The 10,880-nt window shown below is 42.1% G+C and overlaps 2 long non-coding RNA genes across 2 annotated transcripts; both read left to right on the top strand.

Annotated features, from left to right (window-relative positions):
- Positions 1–1,682: 1,682 nt before the first annotated feature.
- On the top strand, positions 1,683–2,111 carry LOC118556740. Its single transcript, XR_004927322.1, has 2 exons — positions 1,683–1,832; positions 1,932–2,111. It is a non-coding gene; the product is annotated as an uncharacterized LOC118556740 (long non-coding RNA).
- Positions 2,112–6,913: 4,802 nt separating this feature from the next.
- On the top strand, positions 6,914–7,413 carry LOC118556998. The gene is made up of 2 exons (XR_004927532.1): positions 6,914–7,134; positions 7,234–7,413. It is a non-coding gene; the product is annotated as an uncharacterized LOC118556998 (long non-coding RNA).
- Positions 7,414–10,880: the final 3,467 nt, after the last annotated feature.

Raw genomic sequence — 10,880 nt, 5'->3', positions numbered from 1 at the left:
GTCAGAGGTTAATAGCAATATAAAAGATGGAAATTAAGGAAAGATAGCAAAAACAGTGGGAAAACGATATAAAAGGAAGATGGTTGTATAGCATTTAAAGAAAGTTGGAGAAGTTAGATGATGGGTTACCAGCACTGGAAAAAACAGAATACAGGAAAGAATAATAACTAGACTGGTGAGACATTTTAACCTAGCCTGCAAGCTGAATTCTCGTGGTAGTTGTTTGTTCACAAACAAACAATCCATCTTGTACCACTCACACTAAAGACGTTTGTGACCGAACCAAAAACGGTTTGGGCCAATCACATTGCGGTATTGTAGTTTAAAGCGGGACATAAGGCTGTGGTAAAAATAAGAGCTGATGAGGGAACATCCGACCTAAACATGGCAGTGCTGGGGGACGCACACGTAACAAGAAATAACAGAATTCATAAAGAAGCTTGGGCATGAAAGATAGCAGTACAAACTTATACATATATTGAAAAAAAGAAGTCAAGAATATTATATATTTAGGTAAGTCAAGAATATTGGATGTTAACTGGATTAGTGAAAAGAATGTAGTTTTGTTTGTTTTTGTTTTCTGTGCATACTCTTCATCTACACTCCCTACTGGGTGCTGGCAGTAGCTAATGCAGCAAATTGTTGTTTGTCAACCACCATTAAAAATAAGAAAAGGAAAAAAAATCTCAGTATTCAGTTTGATTTATACAATAAGATCATTCTTCTGTGTTTGATGGTAACTGGGTTAGTTAAAAAAAGATAAAAATAAAAAATCTGATTTGAGCTTGTCCAAGACTCTATTTTCACGTCACCTGGTGTGACATCGTCACATTCACCTCCCATTCGCTTGGTTTCTCTTTGGAAAGTTGATAGTAACGTAAGTAAGTAAGGTTGTAGGTTTGATTTCAGCTTCCCCCTTTGTGTGTTGATGTGCCCCTGTGCAAGGCACTTAACACTAAGTTGCCAACTGATTTGTTTCGTGTATGCGTGCTGTCAGTGAGTGCAATTGGGTGAATGTGGCTCTAGTGCTAAGTGCTTTAAGTTGGCAATAGAGCTTAAAAGCACTATATAAATTCAGTCTGTTTTATTTTAACATTTGAAGAGTTTCTGTTGTGCTCCTGCAGAAGTTCCTGACTATCAGTTTCAGACATTCAATACATTCTGGAAAATATGCTCTCTGTCTGGTTAATTGTTCTAGGCCTTTGTCTGGTTCATTACAGCCTATCTACTCTTCCATCTTTTTTTTCATTTGTTGATAAGGGTTCTCACCTTGTTTTACTGAACACTTAGAAATGGACTTGTAATTCTCTATGGATTAAGATGTCTGTTAGGGTCTTTGTTTTTCATATGTGTCACGGCTGGCCTTAAGAGGTTGGAGTATGTGGGGTGTGGAAGGATGGATGCAGAGGCAGAGATGTCGTGGTCCACAATTTTTAATTACTTGTTTTTCTAATACCTATTTACAAAGTGCAAAGAAGGTTGAGGGATAAATGTGTCTTCTCCAGCAGCAGCACAGCAAGTGATGAAACAGGCGCCTTTAAATACTGTCTGACTAACTGGTTAAAACCATAAAACTCTCCCAGGGGTGTACATTTAAAGATGTAAAACCCTCTATAAACCATAACAACAACCATAAACCATGTAAAACCCCAAGCTATCTACATTAAATCCTAAACCAAACACCAAAGATAAATAGAAACCTTATAACCATATAAAAAGCTAAACTTGGCTCCCCTACACATTTCCCTGCCTTGGTCCAGCCCGGAACCTTCTTAAGGCAGTCGTTTCAGCCCCGGCCTCTTTTAGGGGACGGACCTGGACACAAGGACAAGGTGAGTACAAACCAAACATTTCACTTCCACATACAACACTAAGGATACAATAGATATTGCACACATGTTGACATTCTAATTTGTCACCCTCTTCTCCAGGGCCCAACCACTCTACTATAAAGTGCTGCAGTGCCACTGGATCTAAAACCAGGAAAAGGAAATGCATTCAATAAACATTTATACAAATAACTGTGTGCAATTATTTCTTAAATGTGCAAATATGCATCCATAAAGTGCTGTATGCTATCTAAAGTGCTAAATAAAGTGCTTAAATACAAAGTTAAATGTTCATTCTTAGATGTAACAAACGGTGGTTTGTTACATTTCCCCCCTCTTCTCGGGAAGACGAAGCCTCAGTCTTCAGCAACTCGGGACAGACAGTCTGCCACAGTGTTAGTCTTCCCAGGTTGGTACTGCACAGTGAAGTTATAGGGCTGCAGGGACAGGTACCATCCTGCAATGCGGGTGTTGGCATCTCTCATGCGGTGCAACCATTGAAGTGCCCGATGGTCAGTCTCGAGGATGAAGGGACGCCCAAGGAGGTAGTACCGCAGTGAATCAATGGCCCACTTCATTGCAAGACACTCCTTCTCTATAGTTGAGTATCTTGTCTCCCGGTCCAGCAAGCGACGACTGAGGAACACAACCGGTCTTCTTTCTCCATCCTTCTCCTGTAGGAGGACCGCTCCTAGTCCCATCCCTGAAGCATCGGTCTGAAGGATGAAGGGCTGGTCAAAATCAGGGCTATGGAGAACAGGCCGAGTGCAAATGGCCTCCTTCAGATCTCCGAAAGCCTGATCACACTTGTCAGTCCAGCAAACTTTGTTGGGGGCTGAGTTTTTAGTCAGGTCATTCAGGACGGCTGTTCTCCCCGCAAACTGCGGGATGAACTTCCTGTACCACCCGACCAAGCCAATGAATCCTCTGACCTTCTTTTTGGTGGTGGGAATTGGAAATGCTCTGATGGCCTCCATCTTCTCCACCTGCGGCTTGATCCTGCCAAAACCAATGGTGTATCCCAGGTACTCGACTTCCCTGTAGGCCACTGCAACTTTACGGGGGTTAATGGTGAGTCCAGCTTCACGAATTCTCTGCAGGACCTCCTGGAGGTGGTGAAGATGTTCTTTCCAGGATCGACTATAGACAACCACATCATCCAGGTAGGCAGCAGAAAAATCAGAGACATCTCTCAGCACATAGTCCATGAGTCTCTGAAAAGTGGCTGGGGCCCCCTGCAGGCCGAACGGCATCACCCGGAATTGGTAAAAGCCAAAAGGGGTTCGGAAAGCAGTCAGATCTCTTGCTTCTGGTGCCAGTGCCACTTGCCAGTAGCCTCTGGAGAGATCCAGCGTGGTTATGAAGGTTGCACTCCCGACTCGCTCCAACAAATCATCAATGCGGGGCATTGGGTAAGGGTCGAAGTTTGATACTGCATTCAGGTACCTAAAATCAATGCAGAACCGTAGCGAGCCATTCTTTTTGGGGACCAGAACAACAGGACTACACCACTCACTTTTAGAGACCTCAATAATTCCAAGCTCCAACATTAATTCAATTTCTTTCTTCAGCAGTGGCCCCAACCGCTCAGGAATGCGATAGCTTCTCTGTCTCACTGGAGCATCCTTTTTTAGTCGGATCCTGTGCTGTACCATTGAAGTGAAACCAGGGGTTTCCTGAAACAACTCTGGATCAAGCAGAGGTTTTATTTCCTCCTGTTGAGGGGGAGAGAGATGAGACAGGTCAATGGCAACAGACTTCACGACAGGGGTGGGAAAAAACTTTTCGGTCACCTCCTCATCCTTTACAGCTCGTACCAACAACTGCTGTAAAGGCTCCTGGTGGGCTTGAAACTCTTTTAGTAGATTTATATGGAAAACCTGGTGTTTCTTGTTTCTTTCAGGCATGTATAATTGATATGTAACATTGCTAAGCTTTTTTGTAATCTCATATGGCCCATGCCATTTAGCAAGCAATTTATTGTCACTGGTTGGTAAAAGTAACAGTACCTTTTGACCTGGGGTAAAGGCTCGGTCCTTTGCCTTCTGGTCGTACCAGGTTTTCTGCTGTCTCTGTGCTGCCTTAAGGTTTGCCTGCGCCAAAGTTGTCATTGCCTCCAGCCTCTCTCTCATTTTGAGAACATATGCCACAATGTTGTCTCCTTTGGACTCAGTTTGCTCCCAGTGGTCTTTTAGCAAGTCCAGAGGCCCTCTCACCTGGCGTCCATATAACAGTTCAAACGGTGAGAAACCCGTTGATGACTGCGGGACCTCCCTGTATGCAAACAATAGATAGGGCAGCCACTGGTCCCAGTCTTTTCCTGTTGAAGACACAAACTTGCGCAGCATACTTTTGAGTGTCTGGTTGTAACGCTCAACCAACCCGTCTGTTTGGGGATGATAAGGGGTGGTCCTAATTCCCTTTACCCCCAAAAGCAAATAGACTTGTTGGAGAAGTTTGGACAAAAAATTTGTACCACAATCAGTGAGTATTTCTTTGACAACCCCCACCCGTGAGAAGAGCTGAAGCAGACAGTTTGCAATTTGCTTAGCTTTTATGGACCTAAGTGGGAAGGCTTCAGGATACCGTGTAGCATAATCACAAATCACCAAGATGTAACGATTGCCCGTGGAGCTTCTCTCTAGGGGGCCAACAATGTCCATACCGATTCTTTCAAAAGGAGTGCCGATAATTGGCAAAGGCTGCAACTGGGCCTGTGCTACGCCCTTTCCTGAGGTTAGCTGGCAGGTTTTACAAGAACTACAAAATTTTGAGATCTGAGCATACATGCCAGGCCAAACAAAATGGCTAGCAATTCTTCTCAATGTTTTTTGAAAAGCCATGTGGCCTGCCCAGGGAATAGAGTGACCAAGCTCCATAACTTTCACTCTATACTTCTCTGGTAAAGCCAGTGCTTTGTTTTTGTCTTTAATTTGATAAAGGAGACCATTTTCTATGATGTAGCTGGCATCCTCCCAACAGCTAATTCTCTTGACTTCCACCTGCTGAGGGACCTTGTCAAACCAGGGCTTAAGAGTGGGGTCCTGTTTCTGCAGAGCCCCCAAATCTGCAGGGATGCAGAACTCCACAGGATTGAGCGGTTTGGAGAGCTTCTCTTTCTCTTGTTGCGTGCCAACAAATTTATCCCTTCTCTTTTGGGCCTTAGACTTTCTTGTCTTGCCTGGCTCAGAATCTAATTCCACATCAAAAAATGGTAGTTCCTCCATTACACCCCTGGCAATTTGGTCTCTAGTAAGGACATTGCAATGTTTTGCCGGAACATGTGTGGATTCTGTAGGATTGGAAATTACATTGGGCTCTAACACCTCAAGCTGGTTACCTTCTGCCTGGATAATGAGATCTGACAGTGTGGGAATATCATTACCAAGAATGACTGGATAAGGTAAGCTTTTGGCTAGAGCGACTGTGAGCAAATAAGTTTGTCCTCCAACAGTCAAATAAATATCAGCTGTCGGGTAAGAATGTTCATCTCCATGAATGCAGACTAATGGGGTCTTGTCTAAGGACTGATGCTCAGATGGAACCAAATTAGACAAGATTACTGTCTGACAACAACCAGAGTCTAATAGTGCTTCTGTACGATGGCCATTAATTAACACTGGTGTTGTACGCACTGACTTCTGAACACTCTGTCTGGTTGCTGGCCTAGGCACAGAACAAAGTAAAGACTGATTGGTTTTCAAAGCGGGGCAAAAGTGTTGGGTGTGACCAAACCTATTACAGTTATAGCACCTGACCTCTTGTGCCATTCTAGCAGGCTTATTAGCTGGGCGAAAATGATGGGGATATGGAGATGGCTTACTACCGCTGTTACTCTGACCCAGACCACACACCTTATGACCCCCAACAGACTTACTTGGTAGGGTTTGGCGAGGTTCTCGGCCGTAGTAGGTAGTTCTTGTCCCCCTCCGTGCGGATGTAAAGGTCTCAGCAAGGCGAGCGGCTTCTTCAGCAGAATTGGGGTCGTGTTCCCGGATCCAGATCTCCAGCTCGGGGCTGACCATCCGCAGGAACTGTTCCAGGATCAACTTCTCACAGATTTCTTTCACTGTACTTCTTTCCGGCTTGATCCATCTGGTGATGAGGTCCTTCAGACGAACATACAGCTCTCGCGGCGTCTCATCAGGCTCAATCTTCAGTGATCTGAATCGACGACGATAAGTTTCCTCTGTGATCTCATACCTGGCCAAGATGGCTTCTTTGACCTTGTCGTAGTCATCAGAGTCTCTCATGTCCATCTGAACGTAGGCACTTCTGGCTTTGCCTGTCAGCAGAGGGACCAAACGAACCGCCCACTCAGTCCATGGCCATCGACACAACTGGGCCATTCTTTCAAAAGTAGTGAGGAAGTGTTCGATGTCATCATCAGGGGACAGTGGATGCAGCTTGGGCTCCCTCCGGGGCCTGTACTGGTATTCCGGCTCAGACTCTCTGTCACCATCACACGGAACCTCCGGCTCAAATGGCCTGTCCTCTTGATGTGCTGATCGGTCTGATTGCATATCCATTACCTGCTGCTGGATCTGCTGGACTTTGTTTTGCATGCTCTTCCAGCGCTGTTCTTGCGTGGACCTGTCTTTTTCCACCACTTTGTCCCTTGCAGCCTGGGAGTCTATTAGCGACCTCATCATGCTTGCCAGCTCCTCCAATTTGTCTTTGGGACCACTTGCACTTGCTCCTTCGGGTTCAGCCAACACTCCATCTTCTGGCTCTTCCGGGGTCCTTCGTCCACCTCTCTTCATCTTCTTCTCTCCACAGCAAGGGAGCACTCCTGACACCAATTGTCACGGCTGGCCTTAAGAGGTTGGAGTACGTGGGGTGTGGAAGGATGGATGCAGAGGCAGAGATGTCGTGGTCCACAATTTTTAATTACTTGTTTTTCTAATACCTATTTACAAAGTGCAAAGAAGGTTGAGGGAGCAATGTGTCTTCTCCAGCAGCAGCACAGCAAGTGATGAAACAGGCGCCTTTAAATACTGTCTGACTAACTGGTTAAAACCATAAAACTCTCCCAGGGGTGTACATTTAAAGATGACTTCCTAAAAAAAACTATCTAAAACCCTCTATAAACCATAACAACAACCATAAACCATGTAAAACCCCAAGCTATCTACATTAAATCCTAAACCAAACACCAAAGATAAATAGAAACCTTATAACCATATAAAAAGCTAAACTTGGCTCCCCTACACATTTCCCTGCCTTGGTCCAGCCCGGAACCTTCTTAAGGCAGTCGTTTCAGCCCCGGCCTCTTTTAGGGGACGGACCTGGACACAAGGACAAGGTGAGTACAAACCAAACATTTCACTTCCACATACAACACTAAGGATACAATAGATATTGCACACATGTTGACATTCTAATTTGTCACCCTCTTCTCCAGGGCCCAACCACTCTACTATAAAGTGCTGCAGTGCCACTGGATCTAAAACCAGGAAAAGGAAATGCATTCAATAAACATTTATACAAATAACTGTGTGCAATTATTTCTTAAATGTGCAAATATGCATCCATAAAGTGCTGTATGCTATCTAAAGTGCTAAATAAAGTGCTTAAATACAAAGTTAAATGTTCATTCTTAGATGTAACAAACGGTGGTTTGTTACAATATGTTTTTACATTTCTATAGAATGAGAGCGTGATGTGTTGCTTTTTGAAATATTTTAGCTAACTTTATATCCTCAGACCGATTGTATTTAAAAGATTTATTGATTCTACTGGGTGGTAGTAATCAGGCCTGGGTGTGGCCTCTGTAATTAACTTGGTTGATTTATTATTTAACAAGGGGCAGCTATAAAAATCTCCCACTGGGCTAAATTGATTTGGCTAGCTTTTTCCATTACTAAATAAACTGGAAAATTGCCTTGTGTGATTCCCTGTCACATTTGTGACAAAAAGCGTAAAACAGGGTAAATCTGTAAGAGGACAAGTTCTTTCTCAGATCACTGTATGAATCCGAAAAGTGCAGCTTTCATGTATGTCATAGATTTACCACACGGAGGGTACTTATAACCATAAACCAGCTATTTTCACATGTCAACTCTGTCTGAACCAGAGAAGAGAGCGAAGAACTCGCTGTCCTATCTGCACAAACTTTACCGAACAAGCAACATGTTATTATGACACAGTTCAAGCTACAGCAGTGCATTTTTGACAGTGGATGCATCTAAGTATGATTCTGTTTAATTAAGTGCTATAGCCTAAATGTATTTCAATACCACACATGTTTGGCTAACACACACACACACACACACACACGCACACACACACACACACACACACACACTTTCTTAGTTTGGAACCCTTTATGTGTTTTTGTCTGTGCCCATCTCTCTCTCTTGCTCTCTCCTCTGCCTTCCTTCTTAATAGAGGTTCAGATCAATAGCATTTGCCTCAGGCAAAGACCTTTGCACTGATGTCAATTGTTCCGAGAACTTGCAGAGCCCAGACCGTTTTATGTGAAGCCCACAGAAAACACCGCATTTAACATTTGATTTAGGTTGGTGGAAAACATGTTTATTCTGCTCAGTGTCAGTCTTGTCTCCAATATACACTTCCTGGAATAACAACAAGCTAGGCATGGGTAGATCAGCAAACATAGATCACTGTCATTTATTACATATGCTGAAATATAATATATACAGTGTTACATAGCAGAGTTTAGCACAATAAGCCTTTACTATATAAACTTTTTGCGCAAATGCTATAAAACATGTAGGATGTATAATTTATACAGGCACATTAAAGATGATTATGATCCTTGTAAACAGTGATGTAATTATTAGTTAGGAGCACAAAAATGCATCTTAGTAGCATTTGAATTAGATAAACGGATTACACAATTGACATATTGGTATTTCTGTAAGATTCATTGTGTTTGCAACTTCCAGACATTTTATTGAAGTGGTTTGTTTTGTAGATAATAATGTCTTGGTCTGTATTTTTTAACTGACTGCAGTTCAGCTAAGTTTCTTTTTTTCTCTGGTTCAGTAATCAAATGTTTTGTCCATGGCTGTACCTATTCAAATGAAGCTCAACTTGTGGATTCAGCAGGTTCTCTTAACCTAGTAGCCGCATTGAAAAGAGATTCCTCTTGTGATCAGTTGAATATTTTCTATAAGTTACTAAAAAATAAGGAATCAACACCTGAGTGCCATTTTAATTTGTAGTGTTCACTAACAACCTTGTATGTTTGTCAAAGGAGAAAGATCTTTACACTGTATTATGGTCCGACTGAACCCGCCCAACAGAGAAGAGAACCATTTGGCTTGTGAGCAGATCAGATAAGACACAAGGTGCATGCAATAATGACTAAATAGTCAGAACATTTAATGTGCACTAAGCATTTTAAAAACATAAAAAACATATTTACACAGATTGCAGCAAATTTTAAACTCTGTTCTGTAATAAATATGTTCATATGCATAGTCAATTTTTTTACGCCATCCTAAACTTTGAAAAAATATCTTGTATGTAGCTATGATCATTAAAGTGTAAAAGCTCATGTTTCTGGATCTTTTAATACGAACTTGCCATGTGAAAGACCAAAAGCTGGTTGACTGGTTGCAAATGTAATCCACGCAAAGCATCTTGGGTCATAGGTCTAAGATGGATATCCATGAGATCTTATAATAACGAAGCTTCCCCACAGCAGTAACTGAGGTTGACCACATTTTAAGCTTTTAAAGACATGCTGGGGCGTCAGCATTAAGATTAAAGTATCTTCACATCATGCAAAAAAATTCAGGTCTTTACTCCTGTATAACAGGAGCATAAAAGCAATATTACTAGTTCGATTATTCAAGGGCATTTGCTCAACTACTGTAGGAAAACTCTTTGGCAGATAACAATGCCTTTATTGGTCTAAACACAAATTCTCTTTGACTTGACTAATGGGCTTTTGCCTGTCATCTGCATGCCACAGGAAAAAAAACATTTTTTTTTTTTAAATCACATTAAGTAAAGCCATCTGAGTTTTATCAACAAGGCTTTGCTTTGTTACATTTGTCTTGTTCCACATTGATGTTTCTCTGCTTTGACTTCGGGTGTCTTTTTTTTTAATCAAGGCACATACAGTAATTTGGGGTAGTTTTATGAGTAACCTGAAAGCAGAGAATGTCTCCTACTTTAGATACCATTTTTTTATAGTTGCACAACAAATACTAAGAAACCAATTAAGTGTTCTATGTTAAGCTGCAATCTAATGCAACTAGATCCTATGAAATAAAAGCATTTAGCTTAGCCTGCTTAAGTTCAGTCCTTTGCATACTGATAAACATGTGGCTTTTTTACCCAGCACTCAGAGGCAACGTGACAAAAGAAAATACTTGCACCTTACCTGTCCAACTAATGGCTGCACTGAGACCCGAGTGACTCAGGACGTTATTGTGAGAATAAAAACTAGCTAACCATTAAATTGCAGGAAGTGTTTCAACAATGTACTACATAATGTGCTGACACATGCCATCTCTTTCCTCCTATTACAGCCCCACTGTAATATGCGAGACAAAAGAAGATCACAGAGTTGAATTATTTGTCCTAGATACTCTGATCTAGTCTATCTAGTCTTCTTAAATCCCAGCGCATGTGGAGAAGAGAAGTGACATTTCTAGAGAATGACTCTCAAGGAAATTTATAGGCCAAAAAGGACATGCTTTCATTTATGACAGGGTTTTGCGTTTTTAAAGTCATTTTTCATTGACGATGAAGCGGGCTCCTTTCTCTGATCAGTGAAAATCAAGGTAAACTCATATTTGGAGTCCTAAATTTTAACATGCATGTGGATTTGCCAATGCTTTACCATCTGTTCTCGCTGCTACAAAGCTCTTCAGGAAAGAAGATGTGGATGCTGGGCCTGTTTGCCTGTAAGCAAGAAGTGATCAATCCTGTTTACTTCCTCTCCAGGAGGTTAAATGACCATCACCGGAGATACTCAACTATTAAGAGGGAACACAGTAATGTCATTTGAGGTATGCTCAGAATCCACTACTTTGTCTGTGATGGTTTAAACTCATGACGGCTCTTTTGTTC

The sequence above is a fragment of the Fundulus heteroclitus genome, chromosome 21 (assembly GCF_011125445.2).
Source record: "Fundulus heteroclitus isolate FHET01 chromosome 21, MU-UCD_Fhet_4.1, whole genome shotgun sequence".
Classification (NCBI taxonomy): domain Eukaryota; kingdom Metazoa; phylum Chordata; class Actinopteri; order Cyprinodontiformes; family Fundulidae; genus Fundulus; species Fundulus heteroclitus.
The sequence above is the reverse complement of the archived record's forward strand: the minus strand, read 5'-3'. Positions and strand labels throughout refer to the sequence as shown.